Genomic DNA, 14105 nt, shown 5'->3' with positions numbered 1-14105 from the left:
AAATCTATCAAGGCATCTCAGAAGATCCATGGCTTGGCAACGAAGTACGATGTTGTCCTTCAGATGTGGGGTTTAGCCCCCGGTGAGATCCTAAGCACTTTGTAGTTTTCAGTCTTGTATTTTACTTTGTGTTGTATACCATACTGACTTCTTACTCTTCTTCTTGTAGTGCCTCCTAGGTACAACCCTAAGGCAGTGAAGGCCATGGCTTCCAAAGGGTTGGAACCTGCTGAGGACAGAGCTCCAAGTGCAAAAGGAAAAGAGCCTGAAACAACTGCTACTCCTTCCCCCAAGGCCACCACACAAGCCTCGAAGGCTGTTCTTAAGCTTCTGCACAATGCTACCGAATGTGGGAAGGGTCCCATTGATGTTAGGGAATCCACCTAGATGAGGTGGTTTAGACGAAGAGGAGGCACAACCTCTAGGATGATGCGGCTTCAACGAAAGCCAAACAAGTGGGGAATGTGTATGTTCCTCGATGGAGGTTAACTGAGAACGACCACATTTCTTTCGACATGGATCGGGAGCTGCAGTGGGGAACCATCGCCCAAATGCCTGTTGAGAGCAAAATCCTTGGCATCTCCACCAATGAGGAGTTCATCGACTCCTCAATCAAGTAATTTCTTTGATCTAATATTCTATAAAAATTTTACAAGTGTTCGTAGGTCTTTCTCCTGAATGCTAATCCTTTCTTTTTGCAGGGTGCTTGCAAATAGCTTCCACAGGCAGATGGAAGCTATGCTTTGGATCAACCGTCTCAGTGCCCAAAAGAGGCAACAGGAAGAGGAGGTGAGAACTAAGGGAGCTGATATCTCTCGGCTCAAGGAGGAGAGTCAAAAGTTAGGGAGGGTCACCAAGGATTTTGAAGTGGCCGTTGGGAAAATAGGGGACCTCGATTGGGAGGTCAAAAAGCTTCAGGGAATGCTGAGAGATTCTGAAGCCAAAGTTGAAAGTCTAGTGAAGGAGAAGGAAGAGCTCTAGGATCGGGCAGCACCCTCTAAGCCTAAACGCATTTACGTAGAAGCCAGGAAGGCTTGCATTCGGAAGTATTTGAACAGCAAGCCCTTCAATGAGCTACTAGTTCCTTACAACACCATGGCATATCGCAATGGGCAAAATGAGGTGTGGAAGTCAATCCTGAAGGCCAATCCATCATTTGACACCCACCCTCATCAAGAGGTTTGTCACTCGGACGTGTTCGAGGATCTCCAACTGCCTCTTCCCAACTAGGTGCAAAGAAGATGGACCCTCCCACAGCTGACCCAAACATCGAGTATTACCTCAGTGACTCTCCTACCCTTTCTCCAAAAGTTAAGGTCGTGCAAGAAAATATTCTTCCCGAACTTCAAGCCCCAAACCAAGGTCAAGCTCCAAATCAAGAACAAGCCCCGATCTAGAATCAAGCCCCAAACTTTACTGCTAGAGATATTCCTGAACAAGCTTCTTGATTTTCCTTTTTCTCTTCCTTTTCTTTCTTTTTTTACTTTTTCCGACATTGATCTGTTTTTCTTTTTATACTTTACTCTCTTCTTCTTCTTCGTCTTTTTTTTTTTTTTTTTTTTTTACTGTGTAAGGCTTCGCCCACTATGGGCTTCGGCAATACAAAGAAAACATGTCTTTCATACTTGTTGTTCTTTTTCTTGTATCGAATTTTTGTCTTCAATATCATGCTTTGGTAGATCCTTGATTGGGCTTTGATAACTGAGAATTTATCTAAATCTTAATCTAGTATGGCTGAATCCTCCACTTAGAAAATCCTCTAGAAGTTTTCTAAGTGCTAAGAGGTCTCATTCGAGCATTTCCAACGCCTCTGCTTAAAAAATTCTTGAGAAATTTTCTAAGTGTTAGGAGGTCTCATTCGGGTGTAGCCGAAGCCTCTACTTAGAAAATTCTTGAGAACTTTTCTAAGTGTTAGGAGATCTCATTCAGGCGTAGCCGAAGCCTCTACTTAGAAAATTCTTGAGAATTTTTCTAGTGTTAGGAGGTCATTCAGGTGTAACTGAAGCCTCTACTTAGTAAATTCTTGAGAATTTTTCTAAGTTTAGGAGGCTCATTTAGGCGTAGCCGAAGCCTCTACTTGGAAAAAATTTGTGAGAATTTTTCTAAGTGTCAGGAAGTTTCATTCGGGCGTAGCCGAAGCCTCTACTTCGGGCAAAGTCTTAGAAAAAATTCTTGAGCATTTTTCTAAGTGTTGGGAGGTCTCATTCAGATAGAGTCGATGCATCTGGTGTTTGAAGGATTCAATCGGTTGTAACTGAAGCCTTTTGAATTAATTGTTCTATATTGCTATACCCTACATATGGCCCCCCATTCAAAAGAAGTTTAGTTGCTGGTTTTTGAGATTCATTAAAAATTTCTTTCGGGATTACAAAAAAGAAAATGACTAAGGGGAAAATTTCTTCATGTGCCTTGCATTGCACGATCGGTCAAGCTCTCGATCAGTTACTAGATTTTTCAACTTATAGGCGTCTAATCCTATTGGTTTCATGATCGTGTATGGTCCTTCCCATGAAGGATCCAATTTCTTTTAATGACGAGGATTAGAAGCAAGGTTGTTCCTGAGAACTAGATCTCCCGAATGGTACTGTCGGTGCTTTACTCAAGCATTGTAGTGTGACAGAATATTTTTGTGATAGTGCTGAGTTTGGGCAATGAATTTCATTCGGACTTTGTCCAATAGATCTAAGCAGTCTATCAGGCCTTGTTCATTAGCTTTTTCTTCAAATTCCCATTCTCTAAGAGTCTCTGCCATTATTTCCATTGGAGCCAAAGCTTCTGACTCATAGACCAATTTAAATGGTGTTTCCCCCGTTGGTGTTCGAACTATTGTTTTGTAAGCTCAGAGCACGTTTAGGAGTTCTTCAACCCATAAAGCTTTGTTGGACTCCAATCTCTTCTTGATTCCATCCATCAAGGTCTGAATAGTTACCTCTACTTGGCTATTGCTTTGGGGGTATGCTACTGAAGACATTTGGTGCTCAATCATGTAAGTTCCACAAAATTGAGTGAATTGTGGATTATCAAATTGTGTTCCATGATCAATCACAAGAATCTTCAGGATGCCAAATTTGTGTATGATGTATTCCAACATGAATTTCTCTACCTTTTTCTCTGTGATTGTTGCTAGTGGAATTGCTTCAACCCATTTGGTAAAGTAATCTGTTGCCATGATCAAGTACTCCCAACCACAAGAAGCTTTATTGAATTTTTCCATGATGTCAATCCCCCACATGGAGAACAAGATCGGGTTTAGGATTGATGTCAAGGGTGTTGTTGGTCTTTTTGGCACTATCAAATGTTCTTGGCAATTCTTACAATGACATACGTACTCTAGAGTGTCTTCTTGTATCTTCAATCAGTATATCCCAAGCCTGAGTTATCTTGTGTGCCGTACTCGTCCTCCCATATGAGCTCCATAGATTCCTTCATGTACTTTCCCCAAGGCACTCTTCAATCCTTCGGGTCCTAAACATCTGAGTAATGGTCCAACGAATGATCTTCGGTATAATCTCCCATTCTGAATCGTGAACCTTGCTGCTCAAACCCTAATCAGTCTTGCTTCCTTTGGATCCTCGGGCAGCTTGTCATCCCGAATGTACTCAATGATTGGGTCCATCCAGGATCATTCATTCTCTGTGTACAATACTTCCTTCCCTTTGGTGCTCGAGAAGCATAGCTCCTCAATGTAAACCGAAGAATCAAGGGTTTTCTCCTTTGCATTCGCCAACCTTGACAGGTCATCTGCCATAGTGTTCTCCTTCCTCGGGATCTGAAAAACTTGAACTTCTTTGAATTTTTTTTTTCCAGAATTTGTATCATTTCCTAATACTTTTGTAGTCTAGGCTCCTTCGTCCCGAACTCTCCTTGTACTTGATTAACAATGAGCTGAGAGTCACTGTAAACAACTATTTCTGATATAGCTAGAGCCTTTGCTAACCGAGGCCAGCCAGGAAAGCTTCATATTCAGCCTCCTTGTTGCTTGCCTCGAACCTGAATCTTAGTGCATAGTGGATGAAAAATCCCCCTAGACTCTTCAATAGTACTCATGCTCCTGCTCCTTGCTTGTTGCTCAAACTGTCCACATAAATGTTCCACGTGGTTAGGACTGTCATTTCAGTCACTTCCTCAACAGGGGCCGTAGTCTCGACCACAAAATCAGCTAAGTCTTGGGCCTTTATAGCTATTCGGAGTGTGAAATCTACTTGGTATTCTCCAAGCTTTAGCGACCATGTTCCCATCCTTCCCAAAAGATCTGGCTTATAAAGTATTTTTTTCAGGGGAAAAGTAGTTAATACCTCAATCGGGTGCGTCTAAAAGTAAGGTCTCAACTTCCTTGCTGCCATCATAAGAGCCAAAGCTTGCTTCTCAATATTCGAGTCCCTTGTTTCAGCATCTAGGAGCACGTGGCTGATATAATAGATTAATCATTGCTTCTTGTCCTTTTTCTAAACGAGAACTACACTCACTGCTGAGGCCGAAGTTGCCAAATAAACTTGTAAAGTTTCACCCTTTTCTTGTTAGGATAACAAAAGTGGCTTGCCTAGCATTAGCTTTAGGTTCTCGAAAGCTTTTTGGCACTCCTCTATCCATCGTGCCTTTTTGCTTCCCCTCAGATCTGTAAGAGCTTTGAAGAAGGGTAAACATCTTTCTCCTGACTATGCAATGAATCGATTAAGAGCTGCTACTCCTCCTGTTAAACACTGCACATCCCGAACGGTCTTTAGGGGTTCCATGTCAATCAAAGCTTGAATTGTTGACTAGATTTGTTTCAATCCCTTGTTGGGAAGCCATGAATCCCAAGAACTTTCCTGAAGACACTCCGAATTTGCACTTTTTAGGATTAAGCTTCATTTGATATTTCCTTAAAACACTGAAGACTTCTGCTAAGTCTGAAACATGATCAGAACGCTGAAGACTTTTCACAAGCATGTCATCTACATAAGCCTCCTTATTTTTCTCGATTAGGTCTTTGAAAATTTTGTTCACTGCTCTTTGGTAGGTGGCTCCCACATTCTTTAACCCAAACCGCATTACCTTGTCGTAGAAGCTTTCACGATCGGTCATGAATGCATTGAATTTCTCATCCTCGATGTTCATCAAGCTTTGATTGTATCCCGAATACACATCCATGAAACTCAAAGTTTCATAACCAACTGTTGCATCGATCAAAAGATCTATTCAGGGCATAGGGTAGCAGTCATTCGGGCATGCTTTGTTGAGGTCTGTGTAGTCAATACTCATCCACCATTTACCGTTCGCCTTCTTCACCATCACTACGTTGGCCAACCAAGTTGAGATTCGATCAGTTCAATGAATCCTGATCCCTTCAACTTTTTAACTTTATCCTTGATAGCTTCATGTTTTTCGATTGGGAAATTCCTTTTTCTAGATCACAGGTTTGGCCTTTGGGTCAATCCACAACTTGTGTTCTACAACACTTATGTCTATGGATGGCATATCAGTTGATGACCATGAGAACATGTCTATGTTTTCTCGAAGGAACTTCTTCAGTCCTTCCTGGAAGCTTACCAATTGTTCTGACCCGATGAAGGTGGCCTTTCCTTCGTTTGTAAGATCCAACTGGACTAGTTCTAGTTTCTCAACTGGTTCAAGTCTTTGCATTAGGTCTTCATCTCGATCATCACAAACCTTGATCGGTAAAGCTGTAGCTTTTCTCGGTCTAGTCTTGTCCTTTAAATATGAGACATAACATTGTTTGGTGGTTTTCTGATCAGAAGTTACCTCCCCTACTCCTTTCCTAGTGGGAAATTTGATATTCATGTGCTTGGTTGACACAACTGCTCCCAACTTTGTGTGGGATGACCTCCCGAGTATGACATTATAGGTTGGGAATTCCGGAACAACATAAAAGTTTACCCAAATAGTTGTCTCTTTGGGGGCCCATTCGTATGACAACAAATTCAGGAGAGAAATCTTACTGCACTGCCACAACTCAAATAATGGCTACGGTCGTTGGAGATAATGGCTAGGATTTCGATTAACTGAGTAATTTGGCCCTTATAAGGTAAATTTGGTTATTCTTGGGGAGGTTTACTGTAATTTCAAGAAAAAATCACGAATGGACTTGATTACCATTTACCTTTATTGATAACAGTTGGATTAAGTATATGATAGATGTTGAAAAATGCGGGTTTGGCTCCTGTCATTGGAGGATATCTCCCAAGGAGTGGTCAGTGAATTCTAAGAGTTTGTCATGTGGACAATAGCGATCCGACGGCTAAGATAAAACACCTACCTTTAACTAAGTTAAACCTGTAAAACCCGACTTGAATTGAATCTGACCTTTCTTTCATCTTCTTCATTGTGAAACCATACAAAGTGAAGAATGATTAAGTGAAAGCCTTGGAGAGGAAATTTGAGGTCAAGTACAAGCTTATAACCCAAGGCTTGTTCCCGGCCTCAAAATTCCTCTCCAAGGCTTTCAGTTGATCATTCATCACTTTTTAGGCTTCACTTGAAGAAGATGAAACATTTTTTTTCAAAGTCGAGTTTTGATTCAAGTCGGATTTTATGGGTTTCACTTAGTTAAAGGTAGGTTGTTTTATCTCAGCCATTGGATCAGTTTTGTCCATGTGGCAAATTTTCAGAACTTATCGGGCACTCCGTTGGGAAATATCATCCAAGGAGAAAAGCCAAGCCCTTGAAAAACTGGGCGTGGACGATATCCACATGTGCACGCACTAGAATATAATAGAGGTGTGGTGAGAGGGCGGTTCCTTGAGAGCACAAGAATTGCATTGAAATGAATATAGAGAAGCGTGCATGTTTAAGAGTCCAAGTCCAACAGGCTTGGGTACATCAAACTTGGGCGTAAAAACATTTGATGTTTTGCTGGATCTGGTCAATTGAGGGCAAGAAAGCTCTACAAGTGAGATCATATATTGGCATTTCAAAGCTTTACAATCCATGGTTTTAGGTATTAGTATCAAATTGCTCATATCCAGTGATATATCCTTTTTTTTGGTAGAAATAGGTCTATATATTCAAGCGACCCACACAAGGCATCAAGATTACACAAATCAAGAAACCCAGGATCTAAACTAGGCCAAAGAGTCCGGCACGCTACAGAGACAGCCTTGCCAACAAGGAAGTCAACCACAACATTACATTCCTTTTTAACAAAACAAAAATAAACATTCTGAAGCCGGGATGCAAGAATTACCACATCCCACACTAAGCTTTGAATGTCCACAGGAATCAGCTTTAGCTTGGTTGCGAACTTGATCACTTCTACAGAATCTGATTCCATCAGGACATTGCAAAACCCTCCTTCAAGACAACTAAAATACCTTCACATAACGCGAAAATCTCACCAACAAGGATCGAGTTAAAATGGGCTAGGATTGTTAACCCTTTAATAGGCCTTCCCCCGAATCCGGTGATATATCCATGTTGACCCAATTCAAAATACCATAAAAAATGATATGATATAATTATTTGAGTTTAGATCATATATTAGTACAAGAAAATCATGACACCCAATCCAGAGACCCATCATATGAAATCCTTGTGTTGCAAGAATAAAGATCAACTGTACTACGGATCCCATAATAAATTTCGTTAGATAATGATGTTCTAAAACTCTTATTATTTCTTGCATACATGCATCTAATGAAGATTAAACTATTACATCCTCTTGTAATTGAAATATTATCCATGATGTACGAAAAAGAAGAATGGTTCTTGGCCTTTTCTAATATTTTTTCTTTTGGTAATGTCTTTTCAAACTTTTAAGACATCATGATCCAAGGAAGGGCAAGAAAATATGTTGTGAAAAGGTTAAAAAATAAAAAAATTCAGTCCTCTTGGATTTGTCTTTTTTTTTTTTTTTTTTTTCGGCGTTGCATAGTTTGATCTCCGTCCTTTCCCCCCTCCTTTTTTTTTTTTTTGACGTTGCAAAATAGTTTGATGAAGGACTTCAACAGTTCGGTCACATCTATATGTGTGATGTATGACTATTTTTCAAAATTGCCCAAAGTGTAAATTCCTAGCCCTCATAAAGTAAGTCAAGTAATTGAATTTTTCATCTTCAATGCCCATTTGAAAAATCTCAAGAAATAATTATCCGTTATTATCCTTTGTGAGTTGTGTTCAAACGTAATAGGTGAAGTTTTCCACTAGAAATGTAAATGGATACATCGAAATATTGAGTACAAAAAGCCAAATTTTACATTGGATTTTGAGAGTTTGCACAGTTTAAGGCATCCAAAAGGTGGATTAGTAAAGTACTCCGAATTCGTTAGATAAAATTATCCCATTAGGATGCGGATATGGTATACCTCTTTCATACTGATAATTATCCGTCCAATAAAATTATCCGATAAGTTACTTATTTAGATTTATTATTCTTATCTTATAAATTTTTTAACAGTGATGTATAACTATTTTTCTATAAAAATAGCTACCAAAGTTGTTAAATTTCAAACCAGCCCTCATAAATAAAAGGGTAAAGATGTAAAAAACATAGGTATTGAAAAAAAATTTAATTAAACTTTAGTCCCTATTTATTCTCTTATATATCCTCTCTCCTCTCTCTTCCATTTATTCTTTCATTTTCTCTTTCCATTTATTCTCTTCGTAAGATTCTACTTGGAAAAAAATATACTATCCAATTACCTCCCCTTTTTTTTTTTTTTTTTTTTTTTTGATTTTATATTCTATGTTCTTTATTTTCGAATTTTATTGATTTTATGAATACTATAATTAGAAACTAATTGGATATTATCCAAATATCGCATCTAACCTTGAATATAATAGGATGTGGATATGGTATTACCCGAGATCTCGGCCGATTTTCTGATTCTTTCCAAATCTGGTCTCTTTACTCTCTCTCTTCTTCATCTTCTTCTTCTCCTAGTCTCGGCTACCTCAAAGATAGTAAATCTGGTCTGAAATATTGAGTATAAAAAACGCCAAATTTTACATTGTGATTTTTTCCATGAGAGTTTGGGAAAACCATACAAAGTTAGCTTTGGTCCAACTGGCTATCTTTAATATAATAAAATCATTTAGAGGTAGGCCTGGAATTAACTTAAAGGGCCCACATAATATGTATGACAAAAAAACATAGTGTTTCCCTAAGGTTTTTTTTCTGTTTTCTTTCCGCCCCCCAATTTTTCCCCGGGTCCGCCCCTGCTAAGTAGTATGGCCATGATTCATGTGTCGGGCTGAGATTACTCTTTTCCTCGTTTGAAATGAGATCAAAATTGTATAAGTCTAACTAGATGCAAAATGAGGTGTAATGTCACATGCAAATTAGAAACTAAGATATAATTATTGACCGCCCATTGACAATTTCAGTGCATAGAAGAGCGAACAAAATTATTCTCTTCATAAATATGAAAATTAGTCATTGTGATAACATCAGCAGTGACCCATCGGCAACCAATGAATAATGACATGATTATTTAATTTATATTTCATATGATAAATTGTTTTAGATTTTTTTGAATGAAATTTCATAAAATATAAATCTCTCTTATAGACTAATGTGTGATAAATGATCACTTTTTATTAGAAAATATAAGAATGGATTATCTATGATATGTGTAATTAATATAATTTGTTACGTATGGTATGTACAATAGATTCATTATCTATGGTATGAAGAATAACTATAGGATGTACAAATAAGGAAGACAAGGTGGAGCGAGAGGATGAGAGTTGGTGAAATTCGAATTCGATTTTTTAATTTCATCCAACTAGGTATGTGTAATACCCCCACTTCAACATGGTGGGTGTAAATTTTGGACACTGAACTTGCCAAGTAGGTCCATGAAATGATCTTGAGAACATGCTTTGGTGAAAAAATTCGCCACTTGAGATTTAGTGTAAATCTTAGTATGACAAATGAGATTGGTCTGTAATTTCTCACGAACAAGATGATTATCGATTTCGATATGCTTGGTGAGCTCATGAAAAACCGGATTTGATGCAATGTGTAATGCAGCTTGGCTATCACAATATAATGGGATCTAGGTGATCACCTCATCATCAATCTCTTGAACAAATGTGGTCAACGATTTTCACAAGTTGCATTGACCATAGCACAATATTCAGCTTAATAGAAGAATGAGATACCATATGTTTCTTATTTGTCTTTCATGATATTGGACTCTTCTCCAAAAGAAATGCAATATCTTGTGGTGGATCTTTTGATTAGCAAACAACTTGCCCAATCCGAATTGCAATATGCATGTAGGTGAAGTGTATTATAGGGTGAAAGTATAATCTTAGGCCTAAGTAAACACTAAGATATTTGAGAAGACGATGGGCAAAATCAAGATGAGGCTGCCGAGGTCCATGCATAAATTGGCTAAGAATATTGACAACATAGGAAATGTCGTGCCTAATGATAGTCAAATAAATTATATACACATCCAACTAGCATTTGATATTGTGATGGATCGTGAAGAAACTTACCATTATTTGAAGATAATTTTAGATGCTGCTCAATGCCTAAAAGAAATCTCAACATTCCAAGGTCCTAGATAAAATTTTTTTTTTTTATTTTTATCTATTTATTATTATTAATATTATATTTTTTTTTTGGAGCATGGCTTTAATAGAGTCGATAAGTGGCTAGCTGGAACTTGTGATGACAATGTTATCAACATATAGAAGAATATGAACAATGTCAACACCTTGGCGATAGCTAAAAAGAGAGTGATCTAAGTTGGAGTTGAAAAGGTAAAACCATATTCACTCAAGGTCATAGAAAATTTAGAATACCATTTTTTTTGGGTGGGGGGGGGGGAAGTCTTAATTGAGGCCATATATAGACTTATGGAGGTGACAAACCAAGCCTTCCTTTCTCCAATATCTAGGAGGTGGCAACAGATAAACTTCCTCATTGACGTCTCCTTGTAAAAATGCACTATTTACATCAATTATTTCCAAAGGTCATCCATTTGCAGCAACAATTGCTAAAAGTACCTGTACAATCACAACTTTCACCACTGGAGTGAATGTTTTTATAAAATCTACTCTCTCAACCTGAGTGTGGTCTTTCACTATCAAACGGGTTTTATATAGTTCAATGGTGCCATTAGTCTTACGCTTAATTTTACATAACCAATGACAACAAATGGGTTTCTTTCCTGTGGTTGGGGAACAACTATCCATGTTTTAAGTCATGGCTCTTATTTCATCCTTCATAACATGATGCCATTTCTAATGTTTCATGGCCTTTGTGAAATTCTTCGATTCACTCTCATTAGACAAAGATGCAGGGAGGCCATGTGGGAGGATGAGAAGTTAGCATAGCTTAAGAAATTTGAAAGAGGATAGCATGTATTAGTACCTATCTCTAATGAAGGTTGCAATGACGAACAGAAGGTGCAACAAAAAATTTCAAACGGCACGAGGGATGGTGGATTGGTTGCAGTCTAGAGGCTGTGCAATAGAAGTATGTTCATAGGAGGTACAAGTTCAGCCTCGGTAGGAGCGGGAGCTTCTTGTATACGGTCGGCATCTTTAATGTCATTACACCAAGTCTAAAGAGGCTGAACGAAGAAGTATGGATTTGCAAGTGGTATACACGAGGACACGAGGTGTGATGAGACTCTTTTAGGACATCTCGCATAGGAAAGGGTAAAATATGTTGTGGAGTGGTGGAATTGTTTAAACGGGCATAAGGAAAAATGTATTCTTGCAAAGTAACATCCCTTGTGACATAAACCTTGTGTAAAAAAGGTCAAAAACCTTGTAGCCTTTTTGTCCAAAGGGGTACCCAATAAAAACCCTAGGGGATGCACGCTTATCAAATTTATGAGTTGTATTGGTGTTATTACGCCCAAAACATAAACACCCAATGACTCTCAAATAACATAAAAAAGGGATTTATCATAAAAATGTTCAAATGGAGTGAGGCCACCGAAGATAGTAGTGGGTATTTGATTGATTGATTAGGTAACCTACAATTTGGACACATTCACCAAAAAAATGCAAAGGAATGTTCGGTTGGAAGCGAAAAGCCCTAGCAACAATAAGGATATGCCTATGTTCATGTTTTACTACCCCATTTTGTTGGGAAGTGACACCACAACTAGATTGGTGGAGAACACCCAATCATTCAAAATATGAAATAGTGGGACCATTGAAAAATTTTGTGTCATGATCAAAACAAACACCTCATATTTGTTTTTGAAATTGAGTTTTAACCGTAACACCCCCCCCCCCCACCACAAAAAAAAAAAAAAAAGAAGAAGAAGAAGCAAGAAGAAGAAAGAAAGAAAGGAAAAAAGAAGAATAAAAAAATTAACATTAGATTTAAATCACATAAGATAGACCCATATGTTATTTGAGAAGTCATCCAGTATGGTAAGGAAAAATGTGCACCTGAGAAAGATTTAATTTTATAAGGTTCCCTTCCAAACGAATCAAATCAAAATCAGCAGTTGTAGATAGTATCAGAGGAAAATTGAAATTTAGTTTGCTTTGCCATAGGACACACAAAACAAGGAGTATGATTGAAAGTAATGCCAACATATAAATTTTTTAAAGTGAGAGGGGAAAGGGTTCGAGGGTGGCCCAAATGTCAATGCCAAAGATCATACGAAGAAGGGAACCAATGGTCGATGCCAAAGAAAGAGGCATCACGTCAAGATAGTAAAGATTTTCATTGCGCCAACCCGTCCCTAAAATCCTCTTCGTTTGATTGTCCTTAAAGAAAAGTGTTAGAAAAAAATAACATCACAATTGGAATTGTCGGTGAAGTGGCTAATAGAGAAAAAAATTAAAACAAGAAGAAGGTGCATAGAGAACATTATTCAAAAAAGTTCATTACAAATGAAATACAACCTGAGCTAGTAGCAGGAACAACAAAACCATCTGTAAAGATATAGGATTAGAAATAATAGGTTTAATGAATGCAATAAAGTGGGATTAAAAGTGATGTGATCAGTTGCACCTGAGTCCAATATCTAGGTGTCAGCCAATACTTGACGAATAATAGTATCGGATAAATTTACCAAAGGATGATTCTTGGATGGGCATAGAGGAAGCAATTGAGTGATTTGTTCAAATGTTAAACTTGGCTTAGAGGTTGAACAAACATCAATAGTAGGTGATGTAGCAGTGGATCCATCATCGGGCACGATATAGAAACAATCTCAAGAGCGTCCCAAGAATGATCTTAGGATGATACTATGTTAGGAATAAATTCCATAAAATAGAAATCCCTCTCATTGACTAATGTGTCGTAAAATGATCACTATTAATACAATACAAGGATGTGTTATCTATGGCATTCGCAATCAATACAATTTGTTATGTATCACATGTATAGTAGATTTATTATATATGGTATGCCAATAAATTTAGGATGTACAAATAAGGAAGACACAATGGAGTGATGACGATGAGAGTTGGTGAAATTCGAATTTGAAATTTGAATTTCATCCAACTAGGTATATGGAAATTGATTTCTCTAATAATTTTACAGAAAACCAATTCTACTATGAATTATGATACTAATAAAGTGATCTTACATACACTATAATATGACCAAAGACCTTAGAAACTACTCTCTTCAAATTTTCACTAGATATTAGATTCATTGAAAGAACTAAGTTTATACCTTGTAATTCTATAATTTGGTACAATTTAGCAAAAAAAATTAATATATTTGTTATGAAACTACCGAATGACAAGAAGGGTGTCAATGGGCCGAGTTGGGCTGGGCCAACCTGAACCCTATCCCAATCCTAGAGACTGAAACTAAGACCCAGCCCAACTCAACTTGTCACATCCACTCAGACGATATCCATTTACCTGAATACCCGAGGGTTTGATCCATAGCCTCACAAATCAGGTCTTAGACAATCACTAACCATTCCACACAATAGTCCAATCATGAGCAAGAATAAATTAATGTAATAATATTAATAAAGAAATCAATAAACTATTAAGGATCTTAGAAAGAACTCAACAACAGAATCAGAGTGCAGAAGTGATGCCAAATCTAAAGTAAACAATTGGAAAGAAATAAAGATAATGTCAAAATTTTCTAAGTGTTCTAATGTTTCGCTTTCTTCTCCAAATGTTTGTATACTTGCAATTTAGGATCAATTTCTAGCTTGTAG

This window comes from Hakea prostrata, chromosome 4, assembly GCF_041222555.1.
Source record: "Hakea prostrata isolate BN-2017 chromosome 4, UWA_Hpros_2, whole genome shotgun sequence".
NCBI classification, from domain to species: domain Eukaryota; kingdom Viridiplantae; phylum Streptophyta; class Magnoliopsida; order Proteales; family Proteaceae; genus Hakea; species Hakea prostrata.
The sequence above is the reverse complement of the archived record's forward strand: the minus strand, read 5'-3'. Positions refer to the sequence as shown.